The 27,421-nt window shown below is 38.5% G+C and overlaps 1 long non-coding RNA gene across 1 annotated transcript in view; it reads right to left on the minus strand.

The window, feature by feature from the left end:
* Positions 1 to 26,360, minus strand: part of LOC146401582 (uncharacterized) — a 40,079-nt gene extending 13,719 nt beyond the window's left edge. The window contains exons 1-2 of the long non-coding RNA XR_014811486.1: positions 26,281 to 26,360; positions 25,787 to 25,897 (exon numbers count right to left, since the gene is read on the minus strand). This is a non-coding gene — a long non-coding RNA (uncharacterized LOC146401582). The remainder of the gene's footprint in view (positions 1 to 25,786; positions 25,898 to 26,280) is intronic.
* Between the last annotated feature and the right edge of the window lie 1,061 nt (positions 26,361 to 27,421).

Below are 27,421 nucleotides of genomic sequence, written 5' to 3' on the forward strand. Positions count from 1 at the left end.
CAATCTCATTTCATCTTTTCCTATGAATCTGCAACCTACTATAATTAGGAGAGTTTTAGGATTGAGGCTAGGGGGGCTATGAACCAAATCTTCCAATTTAGAGCTCTGCTAAAAAGAAATGATATGAACCTCATGTTTCTGGGAGTGGTGGGATAAGTGGAGATGTCAGTTAAAATGTTGCTAAGAATTTCCTTTCCACTCCTTACACCAACTAGCCTTACCTTTTATTGGTGGCAAAAGGAACAGGGGAATCTCTTTGCATCAGTAGGTTGCTAAAGTCACTAATGGCCCAATTCAGTTTGCAATGGTTGTTCTTTGCCAGTAATACTTAAAAGTAAAAAAGGCAAAGAAACTTGAATGGGTTAACAATGTTTGAAAAAAAAAATACTCACCAGCAGGAAAATTAGGAGATCTATAGGATCCCATAAACTGGTAAGTACACACGTTTAAATTCACAGATTTTTAAAAAAGCAAAATTCTGTCCTTTCATTTTATCCCAGTTTTCCCCCTCCCCAACATACACACACACACATACACCTGTCCTAGTAGTCCTGCAGGGTTGCCTACTTCAGAAACTAAATTCTGCTCAATGAACCATTTCCTTAAAACATCTGGAATTTATGATATGTGAAGTGGTTTGGAGTCCTGGGCTACCCTGCTTATTGCCTGAGCTGCTTTCCTCTTGTTGCTTTGTTACATTTTGCAAAGGTTCTTTTGCTTCTGCACAAAAATTGAAACAAATCACTTGTTTATTTTTCATTGTATCTTTTTTTCCCTTCCAGTTTTATGGAAGCATCACTGATGTAGAACACTTGGTAAATTTAAGGTGTGTAGCATAACGATCTGACTTACATGCATCGTCACGTGATGATCACAATAAGTTTAGGGAACATCCATCCTCTCATATAGATACAACATTAAAGATAAAGAAAAGATGTTTTTTCCTTGTAATGAGAACCTGCAGGATGCACTCTCTTTAAGACGTTCATGTATAACACACAGCAGTGTAAATTATATTTTACCCTACCGTACGTTACATCCCTAGTACTTATTCCTTACAACTGAAAGTTTGTACCTTTAGATTATATTCATCTAATTTCCCCTCACCCTTCCTGCTTCTAGTAATCACAAATCTCTCTCTTTTTCTATGAGTTTTTTGCTTCATTTTTTCAGATTTGTTTTGTTTTGTTTGGGCCACATCACTGGATGCAGAAGTTCCCTAGCCAGAGACGGAACCCTTGCCAGAGCAGTGACAATGCTGGATCCTTGACTTGATAACCCATCTGGGAACCCTTATTTGTTTATTTCCGAAGTATAGTTGATCTACAACCCTGTGTTAGTTCCAGGGCACAAGACAGTGATTCAGAATATTTATACATTACAGAATGGTCATTACAGTAAGTCTAGTTACCATCTGTCATCATACAAAGATATTACGTTATTATCAACTATATTCCCAACATTGTACATTTCAAACCAATGACTCATTTATTTTGTAACTGGAAGTTTGTACCTATTTAATCTTCCTTACTTGCTGCTCTCATTCCTCTCACCCCTCTCTGCTCTGGCAGTCATCTGCTTGTTCCCTGTATCTATAACTCTGTCTCTGTTTTGTTATGTTTATTCACTTGTTTTGTTTTCCATATTCCACATAGAAGCAAAATCATATGTTTCACTGTATTTTATAAGCCACTTGATATTAAAATGGACTATGTGGGCATTTTGGTTTGAAAATTTGTTTTCTGGGAGTTCCCGCTATGGCACAACAATATAGGCAGCATCGTAGGAGTGGTGAGATGCAGGTTCAATCCCCAACCTGGCATAGTGGGTTAAGGATCCAGTGTTGCTACAGCTGCTGCTTAGGTTTTGACTGAATTTTGGATCTGATTCCTGGTCCAGGAACTCCATATGCCATGGGGCAGCCAAAAAAAAAAAAAAAAAAAAAGAAGAAAGAAAGAAAAAAGAAAATTGTTTTCTGTTGCTTGGTTAGTTTCATTTTCTTTTAATTTTGTAACTGTTTTTTCATGTACTTCTGTATTTCTTCAGACAGTTGTCTATTTGATATACTATTTGAATTTGAATACAGTTACATATTTTGGAATCAATTATATGACCCATCTTTTTACTCCCTAAATATATAGAGTGGCAGAAAACAGATAACTGAAAGGAAGAAAGAGGGGAATGAATCTTTCTGGAATCCCATGACACTTAATTTTTTTTTTAGGGCCATACTCGCAGTATATGGAAGTTCCCAGGCTAGGGATTGAATCGGAGCTACAGCTGTTGGCCTACACCACAGCCCCAGCAACACCAGATCCGAGCTGCATCTGCAACCTATACCACAGCTCATGGCAACGTTGGATCCTTAACCCACTAAGCAAGGCCAAGGATCGAACCTGCATCCTCAAGGATCCTAGTCAGATTCATTTCTGCTGTGCCACAATGGGAACTCCTTGAGACATTTAATCATTTTTATCTAGGGATTGATGAAGAGAATGCTCACCAGCTATAAGTAGTTGAGATGTAGATGGAAATAGGGCTTGTAGTCTATTGTCTCTTAGCTAGTAGGGTTTTCTTCTATGTTTACACTGAAATATAGAGTGTAACACATTAAATCATCTGAGAAAAGAATTTTGTAGGATCTCTACCCTGTAATTCTATTCATCAATTTTAATATTTTTCTTATAACTTTTCAATCGTTTATCTTTCTCTAATATTCTGTATAGAGTGTAAAATATTTGGTTAGTATAGGCTGAGAAATTCTTGACTCCTAAGTCTAATATGTTCTTTGTTTTCAAATTAATTGGGTGTGAGTTAGTGCTAGAAGATGGGGAATACTGAGCATTGTGGTCCTTGTCTTTATGCAAACTTTTATAGCCATGGGTTATGTGTGGCGTAAGGGTGTGAGCTCACTCCCTGCATTTGAGTACCAATGCTTTCATTTACCAAATACGTGATCTTGCTCAAGTTCTAACCTTTTTGCCATCCCAGTTTCTTCACTCGTAAAGTGGAAATAATAATATCCATGCCATTAAACTTTTGTGATGGTGAAATGAGATAATGCCTACAAATACTTAATCACAGTGTCTGGCACACAGGAAGTCCCTAGTTGGTGTGGTAGTCATGAAAATGCCCCACCTGGATTTCTTGCTGCAGGATGTGTAACTGACCTGCAGCCTCAGCTGCTGACTTCTGGATCCACTGAGTTTGTGCTGATGTCAGGCTTCTAGAAAGCTGTTCCACTGATGAACAAGCAAGGATACTAAAGAAAGCCTTTCCTACGAAACATGGGACTCCTTTATTGGGTTTGTCTTGAGTACTCTCCAACAGCCTAGTTGAAAATTTCCTGGAACTATACTGCAATCTGAGACTCTTCCTGTCGAATCCTTCTTGCTGCCCTTTCTCCTTCACAGGTTGGACCTGCATTGTCATCTGCTCCTTCCTCTTTACCTTCACAGGCATTTCTCCCAGTAAACACTTTGCACATTTCATCCTAGCCTGACAGCTGCTTCTCTCAGAACCTATCCTGGCACTATTAGCTATTGTATGACTTTCCACTTCCCACTTTCATCATATTTTGTATCGGGGTGGTTTCATTTTAGAGAAGATGTCATCTTCTCTAAATCAGACAGTTCAGTTTTTTTCTTCTTCTTCCCCGCATGAATGAACATCAGGAAACCATGGTCCAAGTGTCAGTTTTCTCATTAACGTGTTGGAGCTTGAGAAAAACATGTATTCACTACAGGTTTCAGTTTCTTCGACTGCAAAAGAAGGGGTTCATGCGGCTTCTACAGTCTTGTGCAGCTCTGAGGTTCAGTTTTTTAATATGTACTAGTTGCTGAGACTGTGTAAAGAAATGTCAAATTCTGTTGCAGGTCCCAGGAGCTCACCATCTACCAAGGGAGGTGCATCTGATATACATAAATAAGTAAAACACCTTTTCATTGTGGATCTTTAAATATGAACAGTCACCCAGAGACATGGCTAGCTCTGTCTCTATTCTGTTGCTTTTTTTTTTTCCCTTTTGGAAAGCACGGAGAAGGTCAGTGGAAAATGGCAAATGCACCGTTTCTATAAGAGATAAATATAGAAATGTGTACGGTTACTCATTGGTCATTTGATTGGAAAATGATGAAGATGTTTGTCTGGGAGTGCATGAGAAACAAGAGACAGGTTCCTTGAAACATTTTAGAGAAAAGGGCCCTACAGTAACATAGAAAAACTCAGTCATTTTCCTAAGGGATGCACTCTGCTGGGTAAGTTAATGACTCTCAGCTCCTGCCTGCATAAACATAAACATCACAGGAAAATCTGTCTCCTGGGCAAAACCATAAACATTTCTTTCAGTTGACTTTATATTTTTGATTTTTCAAATCAGCCTCTTTACATCCACTTTATTTAATGGCATCGTTATTTTAAAAAAAGTAAAATAGACTAAGATGAAATCTGGAAAACAAATGTATAATGAGGAAAACAGACATCACCATATCTCATCATATGGTCATTGCTCAACAGTTTAGTGTATTTTGTTCCAATAAATGTATCCTACATGTATAGTTTCTGAAATTGACCCTATTCAAGATAGTTTCAAATACTTTTTCACTTTAAATTCTGTTATATACAGGGAGTTCCCATTATGGCTCAGTGAAAACAAACCTGACTGGTATCTATGAAGGTGCAGGTTCCATCCCTGGCCCCACTCTGTGGGTTAATGATCGAGCATTGCCACAAGCTGTGGTGTACGTCGCAGATGTGGCTATGATCTGGCATTGCTATGGTTATGGCATAGGCTGGCAGCTGTAGTTCCAATTCAACCCTTAGACTGGGAACGTCCATATGCTGCACGTGCAGCCCTAAAAAAATAAAACATAAAAAAATAAAACAAATAAATAGATAAATACTGTCATACACATGTTCCTTTAAATCACAATGTTATCAAAATTTGTATAATAGTTGCATAATATTTTATATGTATACACACACACACACATACACACACATGCCAATGCCCCTATTTTTTTTTTTGGCTGTGCCTATCCCATGTGGAATTTCTCAGGCCAGGGATCAAACTTACACCACGGCAGTGACCATGCTAGATCATTAATCCACTAGGCCACCTGGGAAATCCAGTACTACTATTTTTTAATAATTCTGTCAGTTCCCACTTGGACTCTACCACTGATGCTGCATTTGGGGTAGGAATAGGTTTTCCTCCAAGTACCAGGCACACTCACCACCCACTCTGCAGAAACAAAGCCACATGCCCTCTCTGAAGATAAGACCTGTTTAGAAAAATATTGGGTACCAGACAAAAGAGTGACCAACCTATGGGCTGTACAGTGGTTAGAAAGGTTTCTGGAAGTACATATATTTAATATATATTATATATTTATAATATTTATATAATTTATAAATCTATATAAATTATGGGTATTTATATTTATAAAATACATATGATTTTTATATATTTAATACTATTTATTAAATATCTCTATTTTTTGGGCCTCATCCACAGCATATGGAATTTCCCAGGCCAAGGATTGAATCCAAGCTGTAGCTGCAACCTATGCCACAGCTGCAGCAACACCAGATCCTTAACCCAACATGCTGGGATGTGGATCGAAACTGTGCTAGTGCAGTGATCCAAGCTGCTGAAGAGACAATGCCAAATCCTGAACACACTGTGTCACTGTGGGAACTCCTGGAAGAATGTCTTTTTCAAAGGTATATCAAAGGCATTTAAGGGTTTAGAGTCTCCTTGTGAAGGCAGAAACCAAATATCAAGAGAAAGCAACAAGCAGAATGTAGAAGCAGCAGTTATGAGGTAGTAAGAAAATAGATTCAGGGAAGAGTCACAGCCAGAGGTAAACAACGGGCAACTTAACCAAAGTGGGAGGCTGGGAGAGGAGAGAGCAGTGGGCACACTGCTAAGGCTGGGGCAAGAAGATGCTCTTGGAGGAAGATCAAGGTATCATGAATGGCTCCCCTTAGTCTAAATCACATGCATGCCACTCTCCCTTAGGCCTGGCTGGGCAAGTCTCTGTCATCTTCCATATTTACCCTTATAGCTTTACAACAAACCCATAACATCTGGCAGTACACCTGCATCTATTCCTTATAAAGTCACAGAGCCTAAGTTACATACACCATGGAAATAAAACTTGAGTATAAACCCTTGCCACACTGGTGATTATATCCTTAAGATGATTCTGGAAATTGAACCTATTGGTCAAAGCACAAGAATAGGCTTAAAGCATTTGCATAATGCCAAACTGCTCTCCAGAAATAATTTACTGATGTGTACTGCCTCCAACAGAGGATGAAGAAAGGATTTCAGCCTCTCCCACATCATCATTATACGTAATTTTTAAAACATTTGTCAATTTAAAAGTCTAAAAGAGTGTCTCGTAATATTCATATAAATTCCTTTGATCATCAGAGAGGCTAAACCTTTTTAATGTTTATTGGCTATTTGCATTTCTTTTGCTGTGAAATATTATTTGCTATGGGTCCAGACTCAATTATTACTTATTCTTAACTCCTGATAAGACTCTTTCCTTGTGACAGAATCAACCAGATCATATTTGAAATTTAAAGTGTTTGTTCTTGAGGACTGTCATATATGTGATAGATTTGTTTTTCCCCTTTGCTTTCATCTATATAGTTTTGGGGATAGAGAAAAGCATGAATAAGTCTGTTATCATGGATTTGATCCCCAAGTGAACTAATTAGTGTCTTTATGTTCTATGGCCACTTAATGCACTTATTTTCAGGTCAGTTCATTATAACGGTACCAAGGGAGGGAGTGAGGATGGTTTAATGCAAATCCTCCTTCACAGATAAAAGAGAAGAAGAAAAGCAGCCCTAGTTGGTGTAAAGGTGAGAGTCCTGTAGCCCTTCCTGCTTGGTCTCCCTTTCTTTTCTTTCCTTATTTTACTCTATGGTGCTTCTGTGAAATCCTAAATTTTGAGGGGGCACAATATGAAAACCAGGCTAGAATTTCAATATTTATAAAGAATACAGACATTTTATATACAGGGATATGTGAGGTTCAGAAACATAAAGAGATAGCAAAAGCCACTCAATTCCCACTCTCTTGGTGCTGCTTTGACCAGATAAAATAATACATAAGAAAGTTTTTTTGTAAACTAAAAGGAAGAACCACAAACATAGAGGATACTCAGATTGGAAAAAGTAGAAGCAATATTCATAGTGATCCCATCACTTTGGTGTAGTCTGGGTAAGAAGGAGAAAGAACTGATAACCAAGAACCAGCATCTAAACAGACTAATATAAATATGAAATATAGCAACTTTTAGGTTTGACGGTGTTCACTCATTCTGTGCTCTTTTACCCCATAGGAGAGAAGATCAAGCATTTGCAAAAGAATACCAATTTTCTGTCACTAAAATACAACTTTATTGACTAAGTAATTTATTTGGACTGACAGAACAGCTATCTGTTGGTGCCCAATAAGAAAAATGATTTCCATCCTTCAGAGATAATAGACTTTTGAATATGATGTGATAAATGACTCTTTTTAGTAAGCAGGCAAGCCCTAGGCAAAAAGACCAAGTGTTGTCCATTAAACTACTCTCTATTGCCTTTTGTTTCTATCTGTCTTCTCCTCAAACCCCTCCTCATTTTCTTCCTCCTGAGTTTTTGAGCCCCTGTTCTGATATACGACAGGCTCACCTTCAAGGGGCAAGGCCTCAAGATACAGCCCTTTCTCTACTGCCCATCATGTCTAAAATATAATTTTGTGATTCTTTCTCTTGGGAATATAGGAAATAGATATATTTAGCTAGATAAATTCAAAAATTAAATCAACATTCTAATTAAGACCTTGATAAAAATGATTGTGTCACCTCATCGAGATACTCGATTATTCATTCATTCAATAAACACTTATTGATTGCCCTTCATGTTCTAGATGCTAAAGTGGTTACCAAGACAATACACTCACTGCCATCCCAGGGTATATAGTCAAGTGGAGGGTGCAAGACAAGTAAATGGGTGGTTTTAATATTGATTGACAAACAAAAAAACAAATAACCCAGGTGAAAAACAGGCAGATCTAAACAGACATTTCTCCAAAAAAGATATATGGATGGCCAGTAGGCACATGAAAAGATGCTCCATGTCACTCATAATTAGAGAACTGCAAATCAAAACTAAAATAAGGTACAACCTTGCACTGGTCAGAATGTCTGTTGTTAGAAAGTCTATAAATAACAAATGCTGGAGAGGGTAATGGAGGAAAGGGAACACTCCTACACTGTTGGTGGGAATGTAAGTTGGTACAACCACTATGGAGAACAGTATGAAGGTTCCTTGGAAAACTAAAAATAGAATTAAATATACGCTCCTGCAATCCTATTCCTGTGCATGTATCTGGACAAAAGTATAATTCAAAAAGATACATGCACCCTAATGTTCGTACCAGCACTATTCACAATAGCCAAGACATGCAAACAACCTAAACATCTATCAGCAGATGAATGGGTTAAGAAGTTGTGGTATATATACACAATGGAATACTACTCAGCCACAAAAAAGAAAGAAAGAATGATAATCTCAGCAACATGGATGCAACTAGATATTATCCTATTAAGTGAAAAGTCAGAAAGAGAAAGACAAATATCATATGATATCATTTATACATGGAATCTAAAATATGACACCAAAGAATCTATCTACAAAACAGAGACAGACTCACAGACATAGAGAACAGACTTGTAGGTGCCAAGAGGGAGGGGACAGGAGAGGGATGGACTGGGAATTTGGTGTTAATAGATGCAAATTTTTATGTTTAGAATGGATAAACAACAAGATTTTACTGTAAAACACAGGGAACTATATCCAATCTGCTAAGACAGACCATGATGGAAAAGAATATATAACAGAATGTATATATAACTGAGTTACTTTGCTGTACAGCAGAAACTGGCACAACATTGTAAATCAAGTATACTTTAATTAAAAAAAGAATTAAAAAAAGAAAAAAGATGCATGCACCCTAATTTTCACTGAAGAAATATTTACAACAGCCAAGACATGGGAGCAAACTAAGTGTCAATTAATAGATGAATGGATAAAGATGTTAATATATATATATGAATACTACTTAGCCATAAAAATAATGGAATAATACAATTCACAACTATGTATTTGTGGCAAAATAATAATACCATGGATGCAATTAGATATTATCATTCTAAGTGAAGTAAGTAAGAAAGAGAAAGCAAAGTAGTATTGATACCACTTACATATCGTATCTAAAATATGTCACAGATGAACTTATTTACAAAATATAAACAGACTCACAGATATAGAAAACAACCATATAGTTATCAAAGGGGAGTGGGGGGGGTAAATTAGGATTTTGATATGAGCAGATATAAGCTATTGCATATAGAATGGATAAATACAAGGTCCTACCATATAGCACAGGGAAATTTATTCAACATCCTATAATAAACCATAATGGAAAAGGATATGAAAAAGAATGTATGTATATATATATATATATATATATATATATATATATATATATGAATCACTTTGCTATATACCAGAAACTAACACAACATTGTACATCAACTATACTTCAATTTAAAAAAATGTATCAAAAATACGGAATAACATTTAATTTGGGGAAAGTTTAGTGTTATGGAAACATATTAAGAAAAACAAAAATAACACAGAATTTAAGTATCAGCAAAATCATTCCAGAACAACTGATAACTAAGAGAGAGGATATAGGATGGTGGTTAGCCTGTAGCATCAATGGTCGAAGCCAGACCGTCTCAGTTTCAATCCAAGCCTGCCACTTACTAGTTTATGTGATCTTCCAACCAGTGACTCAATGTCTCTGAGCTGCACTACCTCTCTGTAAATGTAGATAATAATAGCAGCACTAAAGTCATAAAATTGTTGTGAAGAATAAATGAAACAACACCCATAACTGCTTCGATGAATAACTGGCTTATAGATAGTTCTCAATAAATCTAGACTATTATTTTCAAATGAAGGCCATAAAGATGAGTGCAAGTTAGGTGAGCCAAGGAAAATGAGCTAAGAGAGAGGAACAAAGAACAGTATGTCTCAACCTTATAAATAAGAAGCAAAGTTTGCTGACAGATTAAAGTAGGTCAGGGTGGTGACTTCTATTCTAGCCATAACAAAGTAATGAGGACTTACCTTCCCACTTTAAAACATTAAATAGTAGAAAAATACATAAAACAACAAACTTTAGCTATTAGAAAATAGACAACACATGACAGTGACCCTAAGAGAAGGGAAACAAATGAGGTGAGGTCACCCCTACAAGTGACCCAACTTGTCACTGCCTGGAGAGACTTTCTAGATCATGCACTGAGCGGGGCAAGCCAAAAGGCTCAGGGAAGTCTCCCTGAGCTGAGGAGGCAAAACTTGGAGTTCTGGGAGGCTGAAGTGGCCTGAATTTGACAACAGAGTACTGTAGAGAGGAAGCTGTGCAAAGAGAACTCTGGACACCTTTGTGGGGTCCCCTGAGTATGTAACTGCACATGTGCATTAGTGAACTATTGAGCTTAGAGAAAGAGTCACCAGACAGAAGCATGTGAAACCAGCAGACCCCTGGAGTTCATACAGGGGAGGAAATCATTCATGGGTCCACTAGCCAAATGGGGGGACCCCCTCACCCAGACATCACAGACAGTCCTCAGAGGATGCTTCCTGGAGTTCCCGTTGTGGCACAGCAGAAACGAATCCCACCTAGTATCCATGAGGATGTGGGTTTGATCCCTGGCCTTGCTCAGTGGGTTGTGGATCCACCATTGCCATGAGCTGAGGTGTGGATCACAGATGCGGCTTGGATCCTGCATTGCTATGGTGTAGGCTGGCAGCTGTAGCTCTGACTGGACCCCTAGCCTGGGAACTTATATATGCCCTGAGTAGGGCCCTAAAAAGAAAGGAAAAAAAAAAAAAGTTGCTTTCTCCGCAGCAGTGCTAAAGGAATTCTAGACTATGGGCCTCTGGTCCTTTCTAGCCAAACCTGCAACAAACTTCAAAAGGCTCAAACTTAGCTGCATCTCAGAACAAAATCCTGGCCGTTAAAAGTATCAAAAGGGAGTTCTTCTGCAGCTCAGTGGGTTAAGGATCGGGCCTTGCCACTGAAGTGGAATGGGCTCAATCCCTGGCCTTAGAGCTTCCACATGCCGCAGGCCTGGCCCCACCAAAAAAAGCATTACAAGGAAAAAAAGAAAAGAAAAAAACAGTACTCAACAATGTAAAATTCACAATGTTCCTGGCACCCAATCAGAAATGAATAAGCATGCCAGAAAGCAGAAAACTATGACCCAGAAAACAGAGACCACCAGGTAACAGAAACTCAAGAGAAATGACATGGATGATAAAATTAAACAAGACTTCGAAAGAGTTGTTATAAATGTGTGCCATATAGTCTAGAAGGTAGAGGACAGTCTAAGGAGGATGAGGGGAGAAACAAAAGATTTTTTTTAAATGAACTCTCCAAGATGAAAAATACATGACGTAGATAGAAAATACAATGGATGAGAAAAATCACGGATTAGACTCCACAAGGGGAAAAAAAATGAACTTGAAGACCTAGCAATTGAAACTACCATACACAGAAGAAAAAAAGTAGCAGAAAGTAGTTTAGTATAACTATAGCAGAGGCAGAAGTGGCAAGAGAGGAGAGCTGGGGAAGCAGTAGAAATGCTTTTAGACAGAAATAAACATACCCCATTGGCGATTTTGCAGTTAATGTATTGCTCTAGAAGACATATTTCTATGAAGAATTTCAATCATTAGGGAGAGTTATGAGGAAAGGTATATTTGGGGATTATGGCCCTTCAAAAATTGCCACTTCAAATTCCTAAATGTCCATAGAGTTGTGAGAATAAATAAATCATGGCATATGCACATAATGGAATATAGCAATAAAAACGAAAAAAATCCACAACTCCATGCAGCAATATGGATGAACATCACCAACACAATATTGAAATGTCAGGAACAAAAGAGAAGACTGTGCGAGTCTGTAGTGAACAAAATAAGGCAGGAGGAATCAGTGGTGTTAATATTGAGGTTGGGGTCCCCTTGGTGGTTTCAACAAAAACGGGGGGTACAAGGGAGTTCTATGGGGTCCTGATAATGTTCTGTGGCTTGATCTGAATTACAGTAATAAGGGGAGATTGCAGTTTAGGGAAATCCACTGAGCTACACTTTGATAAATACTGTGTCTGTATTTAACTCTGCAGTAACCTGTGTCTGAAGTACTACTGAGAAGGTTGACGAAGAATTGGGCTTAATTAGGAGCAGCGAGGAGAGGGAGAAGAACAAATTCAAAGATCAGAAAGTTGAGACAGACATGACAGCGTTGGTAGTGGTGCCTGTTTGCTTCGTTTTTCCCCAGTCAGAATCTGTAGATCCCAGAAGCATGAACTGTAGAAACTGCACCACGGCTTCCTCAGTCAGTCCCTAATGCCCCAGGTCAGGCAGGTCCCCGAGGCATGTTCTCTGGGGGCTCTGGTGGGCTCTGTTTTCGCTTGCTCTGTTGATAAAATTCTCAGAGCCCAGGACACAAAGAAGCTTCAAGTGAATGATAACTTCAGCAAATGCTTCATCTCTTATTCCTTCTTTTCCCATTTTGCTTACAGTCGGGCATATCCTAAAGGTATGTGAACTCTCTTTTACGGAGCATTTACTGGGTGTCATAGAGCACAGTCCCTGGATATGAGAAAAGAATAACTAACTTATTTATTAGCATTTGAAGGAAACTTTTGACAGTTATTTGAAACTTGATTGTAAATGCTATTGAGTTATGACCATTTTCCCTTCTTTTTAGGCATCGAGCTTCACTCTACCAACACAGCCTTTTTTTTTTTTTTTTTTTTTAGTTAAATGGTAGCAAAGTAACAATTAAAATGAAATGTCCCTCTAATGACAAAGAGACACTTTTTTCTTTGCTTTCTGTCTCAGTGTACTACCCTCCCAGGATGCACCAATAGCTTTTATAGTCACCCCATTATGACTAATTACCAAGACATAAACATATACATAAATATTAGACACAGGTAAGAAGCTGAGGGTTAAACAGTTAGTAGAAGATAAAGGAACGAGGCTAGATAGCCTCAACTTATTTACCAAATAAATGGGTACAGGCAGCAATTCTTCAGCCCAGCAAATAGCAAATGTCTTTTATTTTTCTTTAGAAGAAATATTCTAAAAGTCTTTACAATCAAATGCTTAATTTTTTTAATGTTTAGCCTTTACCCAACTTGTGCAATATTTCTAGTAAAAGCCTGATTCTGCTCATATGTGCTGATACCAAATTCCACAAATGGAACAAAGTCATCAGAACTCTATCATTGGCTACATATCTTTATGTAGTTGAGAAGTTTCAAGTATTCAATGAACTTGTAGATCACATATATATATATATATATATATATGTATGTGTGTATATGTATGTGTACATACATACATATATACATGTTTGAATTTATGCCCATTAAAAATCATTGTGAAGGGCACACTGTCACTTTGTTCTATATTTGACTTGCAAAGGACATACTCATAGGTATCACACAAGACCACATCCCTTTCCAGGTGCCTGTTGGCACAGACTATGTAAGCCATCCAAGCTTTGTCCATAATCTGTGTTCTAGTTTCCTTGAAGAAGCTCATTTCCTGGACTGGACATGGTAGGTAGCTTGGACACTCATAGCCCCATCTTCTCCTCCTATATGTCATACCCATCCTTCAATGTCCAGCTTCAGTTTACCTTCTTCTCTTGCTCTAAGAAGCATTCCTTAGCTGACGGATTTAAGTTCACAGATACTGCTCACTCCTCTGAATCCACAGTCCCTTCACATTTTAGAGCTGGGAGATACCAAAAAGATTATAACTTAAAATGCTTGTCATAGGGCAGGCATTCAAGAAGTGATTATTGAATGACTGTCTATTAAAAAGACTCACCCAATCTCTTCATTTTACAACTGAGGACCAGGTATGTTAATTGACTTGCTGAAACTCACATAGGTAAAGATGGATCGTGAAAATCAGATCTCCTGATTCTTAAACTGGGATTGTTCCAGCTTGGACCTGAGTCATTACTACCCCTACTTTCTGCATTTCTTTGTTCACTCATCGTATGTCTTAAATAAATGTCAGATTTTGTAATCTCATTTACTACTCCTGATAGGCTAGAATTTTCCAAAGGGTGAAACTCCATCTGTATATCTGTGTTACACTCTAAACATTCATGATAGTATGTGTGTGTGTGTGTGTGTGTGCTTGTGTGTGCGCGTGTATGCCTGTACACATGCATGCATGCATGTGCCCATGCACACAGATAGAGTCGCCATGGGCAAAACTAAGTTAATAGCAGGGAGTATGTGAGCATTTCACCCCATCAGAGACCTTTGTTTGGTATAAGCCCAGAAAAAAATCTTTCTCAGGAAGTTTAATGATTCTTAACCCTTCTCAAGAGGAGGAAATTCCCAAAGAGGTAGAAAATTCCCAAAGCTGATATACAATATAAAAGTGGGGAGGAGTTCCCATCATGGCTCAGTGGTTAACAAACCCGACTAGGATCCATGAGGACATGGGTTTGATGCCCGGCCTTGCTCAGCAGGTTAAGGATCTGGCATTGCCATGAGTTCTGGTGTGGGCCGGCAGCTACAGCTCCAATTCAGTCCCTAGCCTGGGAAACTCTATATGCCACAGGTGCAGCCCTAAAAAAACAAAAAACAAAACAAAACAAAAAATTAAAAAAAGGCATAAAAATGGGGAAAATGTATTTACAAAGTTGGCTTAACTCCAGACTGTCAAGTTATCTAATGTGAACAAGGCCATATATACATATATATATATATGTATAGTGACATTTGGGCCCCTCCTTACTATTCCCTATACTTTATCATATAATGCCCCCTTTTTAAAAGCAAAGTTGCTGTGAGAAGCTTCCCTACCATAACAGGTGAATATTTATTTGCTTGGCTCAGAAACTGTCCTGCAAAGAAAGATGGCCAGTAGTTCCAGAAGCCTCAATTTTCTGGATGGCTAGTATGCCACTTGCATCCAAAAAAGAGAGAGAGAGAGAGAATAACAAGGATGAAGTGAGCATATTCTCTTCACTTGCGTTTAGACTTTCTTTCTCAGAACTCAAAACAATAGAAAGTTAAAAGATTATTTTTTAAAAAATCCAGATCTTCTAAAAGAGTGGGAGGTTAAAAAGAGCATATTTTTCCTTTGCCCTTGGGCAAGTGAAATGTGTTCTTGCTGGCAAAAGGCTACCTTCAAGACTTTCTGCCTGAGAACATTTGACACGCTATCTGAACATTTGTGCTCTGAGCACAATAGAGGCTGAGAATCCATTCTTGTCCCCAGGAACAGGGAGGTAAAACTTCCAGCTGTGTTTTGGGGAATTGCACAGGTCCAGGGTGACAAAATGGAACACTTAACGGACCGTGGTTATCAAGTTGGTTTACCCAGTAAGACATCTGCCAAATTGTAAAGCTGGGCATCGCATGATATTAGATCAGTGGAACAGGATAGAAACCCCAGAATTAAGCCCACACACCTACAGTCAACTAAACTATGACAAAGGAGGCAAGAGCATACAATGGAGAAAAGGATAGTCCCTTCAATAAGTGGTGCTGGGAAAACTGGACAGCTACATGTAAAAGGATGAGATTAGAACACTTCCTAACACCATACACAAAAACAAACTCAAAATGGATTAAAGACCTAAATATAAGACTGGATACCATAAAATTCTTAGAGGAAAACACAGGCTGAACACTCTCTGACATAAAGCACAGCAATATCTTCTCATATCCACCTCCTAGATTCATGATAATAAAAATAAAAATTAACAAATGGGACCTAATTAAACTTAAGAAAATTTTTGCACAGCAAAGGAAACCATAAACAAAACAAAAAGACAACCCACAGAATGGGAGAAAATATTTGCAAATGAAGCAAGTGACAGTGATTAATCTCCCAAATATATAAATACCTCCTGGAGCTCAATGCCAAAAATACAACCCCATCAAAAAATGGGCAGAAGATCTAAGAAGACAATTCTCCAAAGAAGACATACAGATGGCCAAAAAATAGATGAAAAGATAGTCAACATCATTCATTATTAGAGAAATACAATTAAAAACTACAATGAAGTCTCACCTTGCACCAGTCAGAATAGCCATCATCAAAAAGTCTAAAACACAACAAATGCTGGAGACGGTGTGGAGAAAAGGGGAGCCTCTTATACTGCTGGTGGGAATGTAAATTGGTGCAACCACTATGGAAAACAGTGTGCAGATTCCTCAAAAAACTAAAAATAGAATTACCATTTGATCCAGCAATCCCACTCCTGGGCATCTATCCAGAGAAAACCATGACTCGCAAAGACACATGCAGCACTATTTGCAATAGCCAAAACATGGAAGCAACCTAAATGTCCATCAACAAAGGAATGGATAAAGAAGGTGTACATATGGAATGGTGTACACTATGGAATATCACTCGGCCATAAAAAGGAATAAAATAATGGCATTTACAGCAGCATGGATGGACCTAGAAATTATCATGCTAAGTGAGTTAGTCAGACAGTGAGACACAAATGTCATATGCTATTACTTACATGTGTAGTCTTAAAAAAGGATACAATGAACTTCTTTGCAAAACAGATACTGACTCACAGACTGAAAAACTTATAGTTTCCAAAGGAGACAGGTTGGGGGTGAGGGGATGGGCTGTGCATTGGGGATGGGAATGATGTAAAGCTGGGTCATGATGATAATTGTACAACTATAAATATAATAAAATGTATTGAGTTAAAAGCCCCCTCCCCCCCCAAAAAAAGAGAGTTAAGACATAAGTCTCTAAAAAGCAGGGGGAAATTCCCCAGAGAATCTCTGTTGAAAGCATGTGACAACTACACCCTAGGAATGCGAATGAACCAGTGGCTAGATTTTACCCACTGCAACCTCCCCTCAACCAGGCCTTAAGTTTTATTAAGCTTTGCTAACTCGACTCTAGTTAGTTGGATCTAATTGTCTAGCAAAGGAAAGGAAAAAACCATCTCTCATGAAAGATAACATCTGCAACTTTTTAAACACAATATCCAGGTTAAACAATACCTCCAGGCATACAGAAAGACAGGACTATATGACAGATAACCAAGTAATACAAATAAACAAATAAATAATAGATAATTACAGACAGATATAATAATAGATAACAAAAACAGATTCATCAACTGATGAAGTTATTAAAATGAACAGACAAAGAGCTTTTGTTTTGTTTTGTTTTGTTTAGGGCTGCACCCTCCGCATATGGAGGTTCCCAGGCTAGGGGTCAAATTGGAGCTGTAGCTGCTGGCCTATGCCACATCTCATGGCAATGCCAGATCCTTCACCCACTGAGCAAGGCCAAGAATCGAACCTGCATCCTCATGGATGCTAGTCAGATTCCTTAACCTCTGGGCCACGTCGGGAACTCCAGGAGCTTTTAAAAAGATGATTGTTTGGAAATAGAGAAAATAATGGAATAGACAAAAGTTAAAAAGTTTCAATCAGAATCGTAACTCATAAAAAGAATCAAGGGCCAACATTTTTTTAAAAAATATATCTGATCTGAAATGAAAATCCATAACAGCAGATTAGACTCAACAAAGTTAGCAAGTTGAAAGACTGCTCCGTAGAAAACATCTGTACCAACACACAATAGAAAAAAGAATGCATTTTACTCATCAATAATATTTTAAAATGAGATGTACACCAAGTATTTTGGGAAAGACCTAGAAAAATGCACTAGGTCCCTGGTTCCTGGCGGAGAATCTGGAATATACATGGGCAGAATAAATACCTGTCATATGTGAACTCTAAAACTCCAAGTAAGAGAGCTACAATTTAAAAACCTAAAAAGAGGTAAAGAAAGAGATGCCAAGCCCACCTTAGCCCTAGAGAGCAAACTATGGGTATGGATGCTTCTTTTCCAAGCCGAGGCAAGTGAGATCTGCCTATAAATGATTTGCTTGTTCAGAAATGGTGCAGCTCCCTGACTTCTGTGCCAGAGAAAGTGAGACTGCAGGACACAAACAGGTATGTGATTTTCTTATCCCTTCAGCCTCAAAACTTCCTTTCGACATGCTACTACATGGTGCTGGGGCCAGGATTCCGTGAACTACATTCCAGCTTTACCAGGAGGCTTTCTGTTAAGGTCTGCTAATGGGGGTGTGGTGGGGGTGGGGAGGAGACACTAAATGGAGATTGCAAAGCTGGGGGAAGAAGAAGAGGCTATTCTTTTCCTTTTTGGCTGCTGTTGCTGTCAGTATTGCCCCAGCAGTAGGCCCTCCCCACTCCAGAAGTGACCATTTATTTCTTCTAGTTCTCTCTGGAGAAACTTTATTGTACCCTTCATTGGGATGGGGGGAAGGTGGTAGCACCTCTCTTTGGAGATCTGAGCATCAGCTCCTCAGAGCATCTTCTTTAAGCTTCTGAGTTCCAATAAGCCCAACTCTTCACGTACCCACACTACAAACACACAGATGCGTGCATGTGTAAGCACCCTTACTTTATTCACAACGATATTCAGCGAACAATAGTTTTTTCAAAGTGCCTGCCTGGTTACAGTGAGGCACACAGATACTTTGGTAACCTTTCTGATAATTTCCATGTATTTCTAAAACAAACATAAAAGATCCATTCAGGTATTTCTTTTTTATTTTATTTTTAATTCTTGTCTTTTTAGGGCTGAGGCCACGGCATATGGAGATTCCCAGGCTAAGGATCAAATCGGATCATTAGCTGCTGGCCTACATCACAGCCACAGCAATGCTGAATCCAAGCCCCATTTGCAAACTACATCACAGCTCATGCAACACCAGATCCTTAACCCACTAAGTGAGTCCAGGGATTGAACCCACATCCTCATGGATGCTAGTCGGGTTCGTTAACTGCTGAGCCACGATGGATACTCCCAATGTTTTTCTTTTTTACTGTATAGTGATGGATTTAAAAATGCCTTCAATATGAAATATCTGTTTAGGGGAAAAAATGCAAGATACAGCTATTAGTTGTTGGTCATCATCTTTGGAAGGCAGAAAACTGTAATAAGTTTTACTCAGGCATACTTATTTTTTTAAATATTACAATCATGAAACAATGCATGTTTTAAACTATTTTAATTATGCCATTAGTGTGACATCAGTCAATATTTGAACAGCTTTAACATCCAATGGATTTTCTTTCTAGATGCACTATTTTCACTTCTTCCTTTATCCTGATTTGTTTTCTAGGAAATAGATGCAATTTGAGTTTTCAGTCAGAAGTTTTATAAAAAGAATTGCATTTGCTACTATGCACTGTATTCCCACATTGGTGGTTTACAGCCTGTGTCTCTAATTGGAGCAGTACAGTTAATTTACAGTGCTATGTAGTTTCAGGTGTACAGCACAGTGATTCAAATACTATTTTAAAATAATATATTTTTTTTCAAATTCTTTTCCTTTATAGATTATTACAAAACATTGAGTATAATTTCTAGTGTTATACAGTAGGAACTTGTTGTTTAGCTATTTTATATATAGTAGTGTGTATATTAATCCCAAACTATTAATTTATCCATCCCTGCATTTCCCCTTTGATGACTGTAAGTCTGTTTTCTATATCTGCAAATTTCTTTCCATTTTGTAAATAAGTTTATTTTTATCTTTTTTTTGTTAGATTCTGCATATAAGCAATATTATATGATATTTGTCTTTGTCTTTGGCTTACCTAACTTAGTATGATCATCTCTAGGTCCCTCTGTGTTGCTGCAAATGGTATTATTTCATTCTTTTTTATGGCCAAGTAATGTTCCATTGGATATACATGCCACAGTGGTATTATTAATATTACTATTGTTCAGCAGTTGGAGCCTTTGTCCTCCCTTTTCCTTAATTGGTAAAAAGCATACGTGTGATTGTCAGAAGCTGCTCTGCTAGTAAAATATCTTTTTATCCATCATGACTATAAATTATTATCAATAGTAATTATCATAATTTCTGTTATTATCTTCCTAACATAACATTAAGTATAATAAACACTGGAGTCGGGAAACAGTGCCTCCAGGGAAGAAAGAGGTCATAAAGTGTTGACTAGTTTGGTTAGTGGACTTGCTTTTTCTACTATACCAATTTACACAGGCTTGTTCCATTTTCTTTTAGAAAAAGATCTAGTAGAATAACACACATCAAGCTATGCATCTCTGTTATTACATAATCTTTTTTCTTTTCTTAAACAACTTTACAAATGTCCCCACAACACAAAAAATAGACTTTCTAGAAACTTGGACATTTGTTTGTAAATTGCCTTTATTGACCTTTTAACATATCCTATTGTTCACAAGTCTAACACCAGAAATTAAATTAAACAACGATATTAAGCATTATTCAAACATTTGAGGTTTTTTTTTCAGCTTCTGTGCCTTTTTTCCACCATATTTTTCCTGATTCCTCTTCATGATGAGGTCTGGATACAGGGAAAAGGAACACCATGGCAGTGAGGTGAAAGAAGTGGTTACCTCATGTGCATAAGCTGGTGATCTGAGAAGGACAAATGGTCCCATTTCTGGGCAGCTTCCAGTGTGGGCAGCCATTGTTAGCAGATAATAAAACTCATAGTCTGGTCTCTCGCTGGGCTTTGGCATTTGCCAGTGCTAAAAACTTCAGCCTTGTGCTCCTTCTTGACTTCTGTCCTAAAAAAGCCTGCTCCAGCCTCTGCTTCAGCATCATCTTACCTTCACCACAACTTTCCTCATAGCAAATATGCTCATCACCCACCAAGAATTGGCAGAGATTTGGGAATTTCCAACTTGAACTGTCCATTCTTGGCAATGCAATTCCACACTCAACTGAGTTAGAGTGCCTACTGCTGGTGCCAGGTGACTCTGCAGTTACCTTCCATCAGAATCCTGAAGTGAGAGAAGGCTACAGCCATTCACCTCATTGTCACCTAACACATCTTCTCTTTCCAGGTGAGAATCAACCACGTGTTGGACCATTTAATGTCTTCTTCTGCCCCTTCTCTTGATTCCCTCAATCCCTTGTTTGTTAGGGTTGAAGTTCTTTCAATTACTTCCTCTGTCTTTTTTTCCTAAATTCTGCCTCATGTACCATGAGGAAAAAAAAAAAATCTAAAACCAAGCTAGCTCATGATGTGCGAAGGAGATTTTATACCAAATCCTATGATGAATGCCAAAAAATGAAGACTAAATCTCTTTCCATTCCTGCTATTATATCCCGAATATTACTCCTGAAACAGAGAGTTGTCTTGGCCTGACTATAAATGTGCTATGTGCAAAAGTGTGGAAGAGAAAAACACAATATTTTGTCACTTATATTTGCTTTTCTAATGACTACATAGGATAAGGAAGTTCCTATTTGAAAGAGAGTATGAGAATCATTTCCTGTATCTCCAAAGTTATCTTCCAAAAATGAACAGCATTTGAAAGGTGCAGAAATATGAAAATCATGTCATATTAAATGACCTAAATTCATTCACATTCCTGTTCCACAGGCTTAATGGACTCTCATGAGAATTGAAATATACTGAGATTAGGAATAAATATTTTCTTCCTCTTAACCATCTAGAAATGTAAAACTTTAAAATGGACATTTCCTAAAACTTTCCAACAAATCAGAGTTAAATAAATTAAAAGAGAGAAAATAATTGTTTTGTATTATCTGACTATCTGCTCTAAAAATGTAAGGATATGAGTTATGCAATTGACTGGTCAGTAAGTAAATAACCAAACCAGTTTACCTGTTCTTTGGTGGAAATATTAATATAGGAGTTCCCATTGTGGCTCAGTGGCAATGGACCCAACTAGTATCCATGAGGATGCAGGTTCTATCACCGGCCTCATTCAGTGGGTTAAGGATCCTGCATTGCCTTGAGCTGTGGTGTAGACTGGCAGCTGCAGCTCAGATTTGATGCCTAGTCTATAAACTTCCATATGCTGCACCTGCAGCCCTAAAAAAGAATAAAAAAAAGAAATTATTGACACCAACGGACTTGACCCGAGCCTGGGAACTTCCACATGCCATGGGTGTGGCCCTAAAAAGACAAAAAAAAGAAATATTGATATAAATACATATTTGTAAGTAGACAGGTTGATGGAGCTGGCTGTCTTTTTGCAGTTTTGACTGTCTGCTTCTATGGCTTCTCTTTCCTCTTTCTGCCTGGTTTTTCTAGTCTTTGTTCCTACGCTAGCTACTTTTCCCATTCTTTCTCCTGGGAGTTTTTCTCAGCTTTACAGTGATGCAATAAACTTGGAGAAATAAGGGAAAACTGTAAGCTTTAGCAATGCCAAAGGACTATACTGAGTAGTTTCAGCAAAGACCCCTAAAACTGCATGATGTGACACTAAGTATAATGAAGTCCCACAAGCAAATAGAATGGTTGGTTAAATATAAACATAGCCATAACTTCTCCTCTTACATGCAAGTTACATTTGGTGTTGAGGAACTCTAGGATGAATGGATATGAGACACAGGGAGTTAGCCTTGAAGACATTAATGAATTCTCAGTTGGTACAGAACACCTTCAAGTTTGCATGCACTGAACTGCAGGGCAAAGATGATAGCCTTTGTCCATCAATGGCTTTCTAAGGTGACCGCTCAAAGTGCTACTGAGGTATCCACCACCCCTGAGCCTTCAAGGCAGACAACTGACAGTTCCTAAGAGACCCAGTCCTAACAAGCTCTGGGAAGGCACTTGAAACAAAATTCACACACACAAAAAACTTAGCCTTAGAAGCGATGTCTTGAGAAAACACACAGGGCATCAGTAGGGGAGGTGTGAGCGTTGAAATGTGACAGATGCGTAGTTTTGTAATCTGATTTATTTCTACAGTACATGGGTCTGATATCTATAAGTGTGTGTCCCTTGAAACAGAGCCAAATACATAGCCACGTCAATCAAAACCTAATATTGAATTGGTAGCAAGTATATAACTTCTGCCCCTTTCCACCTCATTTATCTCATCGAAGTGTTTCTAAAACAATGTATTAAAATTTACCCATGGTCTACCAAAAAAAAGCATCAAAAAGGTAATTAGTTTAGCTCTTCAAACAGTCCCTGTCTTGTGTCCCTGGTTTAGAGATGACCCAATAAACTGTGCTGGAGTAGATAGTAATAGATGAGGAAGATCTGAGCCCACATCCTTACTCATCAATTTACCAGATGAGGCTCTCCAGCTTTAGCTTTCTTCTCTCAAAAAGGGAAAATATATTATCTACTTTGAAAGGCCATTGCGAGTCTAAAAGCAAATATATATACAAAGCATCTGGCACGTCATTGGCCCTCAGTAGAAGAGATGTTAATTTATTTTCTCCTATATGATTAAAAAGATAAGCCACTAAATGTATTCTCTAGAATTAAAAATAATCAATATCATCTCACTTGTGATCCTGAAGGCATAAAAATGAATAAATCGTTAAAATATATAAAATAAATATAATAACTGATCTATTGCACAATAGGACTGATTTCTTCTCTACATTTCAAAAGGACCCCTCCCCCCCAAATTTAAATCAGACTTAAAGCCATACCTACTCGGAGACGCTCTGTGGATATTTAGACTACAGACTTTTGCAGCCAAAGGTTTTTTGAATTGAACTCCCAGACATATTCTACACAGTTAATCCCAGTGGGAAATGCAACCGCAAACTTTGCTCAGCTCAACTTAGAGTTAAAATGAGATCCGCGTGGGAGGGAGTGCAGCTTGGAACGTTCACAGGATGCATCTTTAATGCAAGGAAAGGACTCACTGGGAGCATAAGGCATGAAAGCTTGAAATACCAGAACCGATGTTGGGAGCAAAGCCTCGCGGTGAAAAGCAGGGCTGATTTACTTTTGCAGAAAGATACCGAGGGAAGAGTACGTCCCAATTTGCCCTTGAATTGGAAAGCAAGTTGATTGCTTGTACAGTGCAGCTAGCTCTTAAATTCATTACCAGTTAGATTTTGGATTTTTTAGGAAGAATCTCTGACAGATCATAACAATTGGATCAGTCACCGTTTCATTAAACCATTATTAATTAAACGTTTTCACCTTTTAGTGGGACTTGCTCAATCCTGATTAGCCATGACAGATCATTATTTTCAGCAGAACATGGTCAAGATCCTGCAACCAGCACCGAGATGTAATCAGGCACCAATGTATGAGGGAATTAATAATTATACTAAATTGGCTGTAATGAATAATTTATGGTGTAAATTCTTATGCAATTTGCTATGGTAACACGCAAGAAGATATCTGCTGTATTTTAACAAAGCACAAGTTTCCAGGAGTAAAATAATGGATGAAATAATAAGAAACCCACTTGAGGAGGAAAAGGCTTAGAAACTGATAAAGAGTAATAAGTAAATACAGAAGGCTATTGTCATTGCTGTCATTAATTAACATTCATTATTTATACAGAGGTGCAAAGCCCTCAAATGAAGCATTTACAGGTTGTACAGAATGAACACCTTGCCCTTCGAATATTAACAGAGATGAAAGGCTGTTTCTTATCGCATGAGTACCGCTGAGTATGTTGCTTGCTTTGGTTTGTTGGTTGTGTTTCTGGGCAAGAGAAAATACATTCAAACTTTTATTTACTCTACCTTACAGTTAAGATACAATTAAAGAGGTGCTTTAAAGCAGGGAAGTGTTGCTAGGCACATTGTTGCCAAGTACAGAAACTTTGAAAAACCTGCCCTTTGCACATAAGAAGTGACCAGGTAAGATCACAGCACCCACCAGGTGTTAAGTGTTTCTCTGTATCCAGCCCCTTATGAACATGCTCGTGAACAGCAACGCTGGATCCGACCTGCGTTTGTGACCTACACTGTAGCTTGCAGCAATGCTGGATCCTTAGCCTACTGAGAGAGGCCAGGGATTGAACCTGCATCCTCACAGACACTATGTCAGGTTCTTAACCCACTGAGCCACAACAGGAACTCCTCAATTAGCTTATTTGTAGATGATCTCCCATATCAATTTCTGTATACATTTATATTTAATTCTTCCTTTTGTGTTTGTTGTCCAATGTCTAAGACTAAACCAGAAGAAAAATAAATAAATATTTTATCTCAGCAGGAAGAACTTAAACAAATCAATGGAGTCTGCTGACTCAGTAAAGTCATTCATTGCTATCTTTTTTTTTTTTTTTTTTTTTTCCAGTCTTTTTAGGACTACACCTGCAGCATACAAAATTTCCCAGGCTAGGGGTTGAATCAGAGCTACAGCTGTTGGCCTACACCACAGCCACAGCAACGCAGGATCCGAGCCATGTCTGCAACCTACACCATGGTTCATAGCAACCCCGAATCCCCAACCCAATGAGCAAGGCCAGGGATCAAACCAGCATCCTCATGGATACTAGTTGGATTCAGTTTTTACCACATCACAATAGGAACTCCTTCTTTGATATCTTTATACACAAGGGTATGTCATCTAACTCATATGAATAACAACAAGCCCTAGCTGAGTACCAGGCACTGTGGTTAGCATTTCCTATGCTTCACGTTACCTACTCTGTACTCTGGCCCTTTCAGTGTATAAACTACTTTTATCTCTATTTTAATGGAAACCGACACTTAGAAAGATTGAGAAATATGCCCACTGTTAACTAACTCAGTGATGAGACTAAATTTAAATTCAGGTCCATGTGTCTTCAGAATTCACAATGTTAATGATTATGCTAATCTTTCCAAACTATAGTCAGCATACTCCTGCCTTACCTTTGCTGATTTCACACAGACCAAATCTTCTTCCATGGGATGACGAATGCCCTCAAGTGAGAACTCCAGCTGACCTCTGAACAGCAAGGATTTGAACTGCATGGGCCGCTTCTACAATAAATATGTGCTACAGTACATATATGATCCATGTTTGGTTGAATCCACAGATGAGAAACTCCAGACGGGGAGAGGCCGACTGTAAGTTACACTGGAATTTTTGACTGCTTGGGTTCAGTCTCCCCAAACCCTTTATTATTCAAGAGTCAACGGCATAGTATTGACAGAAAGTTTATATTTGACTGAGAACAATTACCTCTTGAAGCTGTTATCACTCGCTTTTACCTTAGTGTGAATAGGGATGTGAAGGCAGCATTTGATAGAGTTAAAAGGTTGAACACAAAGAAAACAAAAAAGAAATTGCGTGTGTGTGTGTGTGTGTCCTGCAAGAGGAGATAGAATGTGGGCCTGAAATGAGAGTAAAATTTCCTCCTTACCTTGGCCCATGCTCCATCTTCACCTTGGGGTCAATCTGGAAGAATGTTGAGTGTGCAAACCCTAAACACTTTTGCCCAGTAGTTGCCCGGGAGACCCTCGCAAATAAACTTGGCGGTATCTAGGTTTCAGTGCAATGGTTCAGCCCACTGGTTATCGGGGACCAGTTAATTTCAGGCTCTCCTAGCTTTACCAGTCCTCTGGAAGGACAGAAAAACAAAGTAGAAATTGGGTAGAAACTCTTCCAAGAACTTCTCTCTCAAAGGAAAGAGGTCATGTTCATATTTAGGGACTCTGTTTTCATATGCTTCTCTTTTTTCTTAAATGCTCTGAACAAAATGGTTCAGTACTGCTAACTGGCGATGATGGCAATGACCACAATGGTGAGGATGATGTAATCCTCAGGGTACAGCTGTCCTAGGAGAGTTCCCATCATGGCTCAGTGGAAACGAATCTGACTAGTATCCATGAGGACACAGGTTCAATCTTTGGCTTTACTCCGTGGGTTAAGGATCCGGTGTTGCCTTGAGCTGTGGCGTAGGTCGCAGACCTGGCTCGGATCTGGCGTTGCTGTGGCTGTGGCATAGGTTGGCGGCTACAGCTCTGATTCCACCCTCAGCCTGGAACCGCCATATGTTGTGAAAAAAAAAAAAAAAGAAGGTGACAGTAGCTGGGCAGCTCTCATAAGAATAATAGAAGCCTAGAGATGATGCAGCTCCTTATGTTTTACTCAACTACGGAAATAGGTATTCTCTTTCCGATTTTCTCAAGCAGTCATAGGAAATGCCATGGAAACAAACAACAGAAAATGAAACTGTCTTTCCCCTCTTCAAACAAGTTTGACTTAGCAGCACTATGACTTTCCAGGAGGATTCGTATTACCAATAAATCACTGTTCTCACAGATGCAGAGCAAAACAGAACACAGGGCTGCTGAGGCATACATTATGACCAAAGATGCCTTAGCAACAGTCTTAACTGTTCTGCAACAGATTGTGCCCTAAAGCAGGAAATACCTGCACCCAGGAGGTTATTCAGCGTTTGCTTTTTCTCCGTAAATAAGTAGGTGGACAGACAGACAGAAACACAGAGCTTATCATCACCATTTTATATTGTTCTTAGGGTTTGTGAAAAAACAAAGTTT

The sequence above is a fragment of the Sus scrofa genome, chromosome 7, assembly GCF_054392235.1.
Source record: "Sus scrofa isolate SSC_HxYL_T2T_F1_AM1 chromosome 7, Sscrofa_HxYL_maternal_Yorkshire_Landrace_v2.0, whole genome shotgun sequence".
NCBI classification, from domain to species: domain Eukaryota; kingdom Metazoa; phylum Chordata; class Mammalia; order Artiodactyla; family Suidae; genus Sus; species Sus scrofa.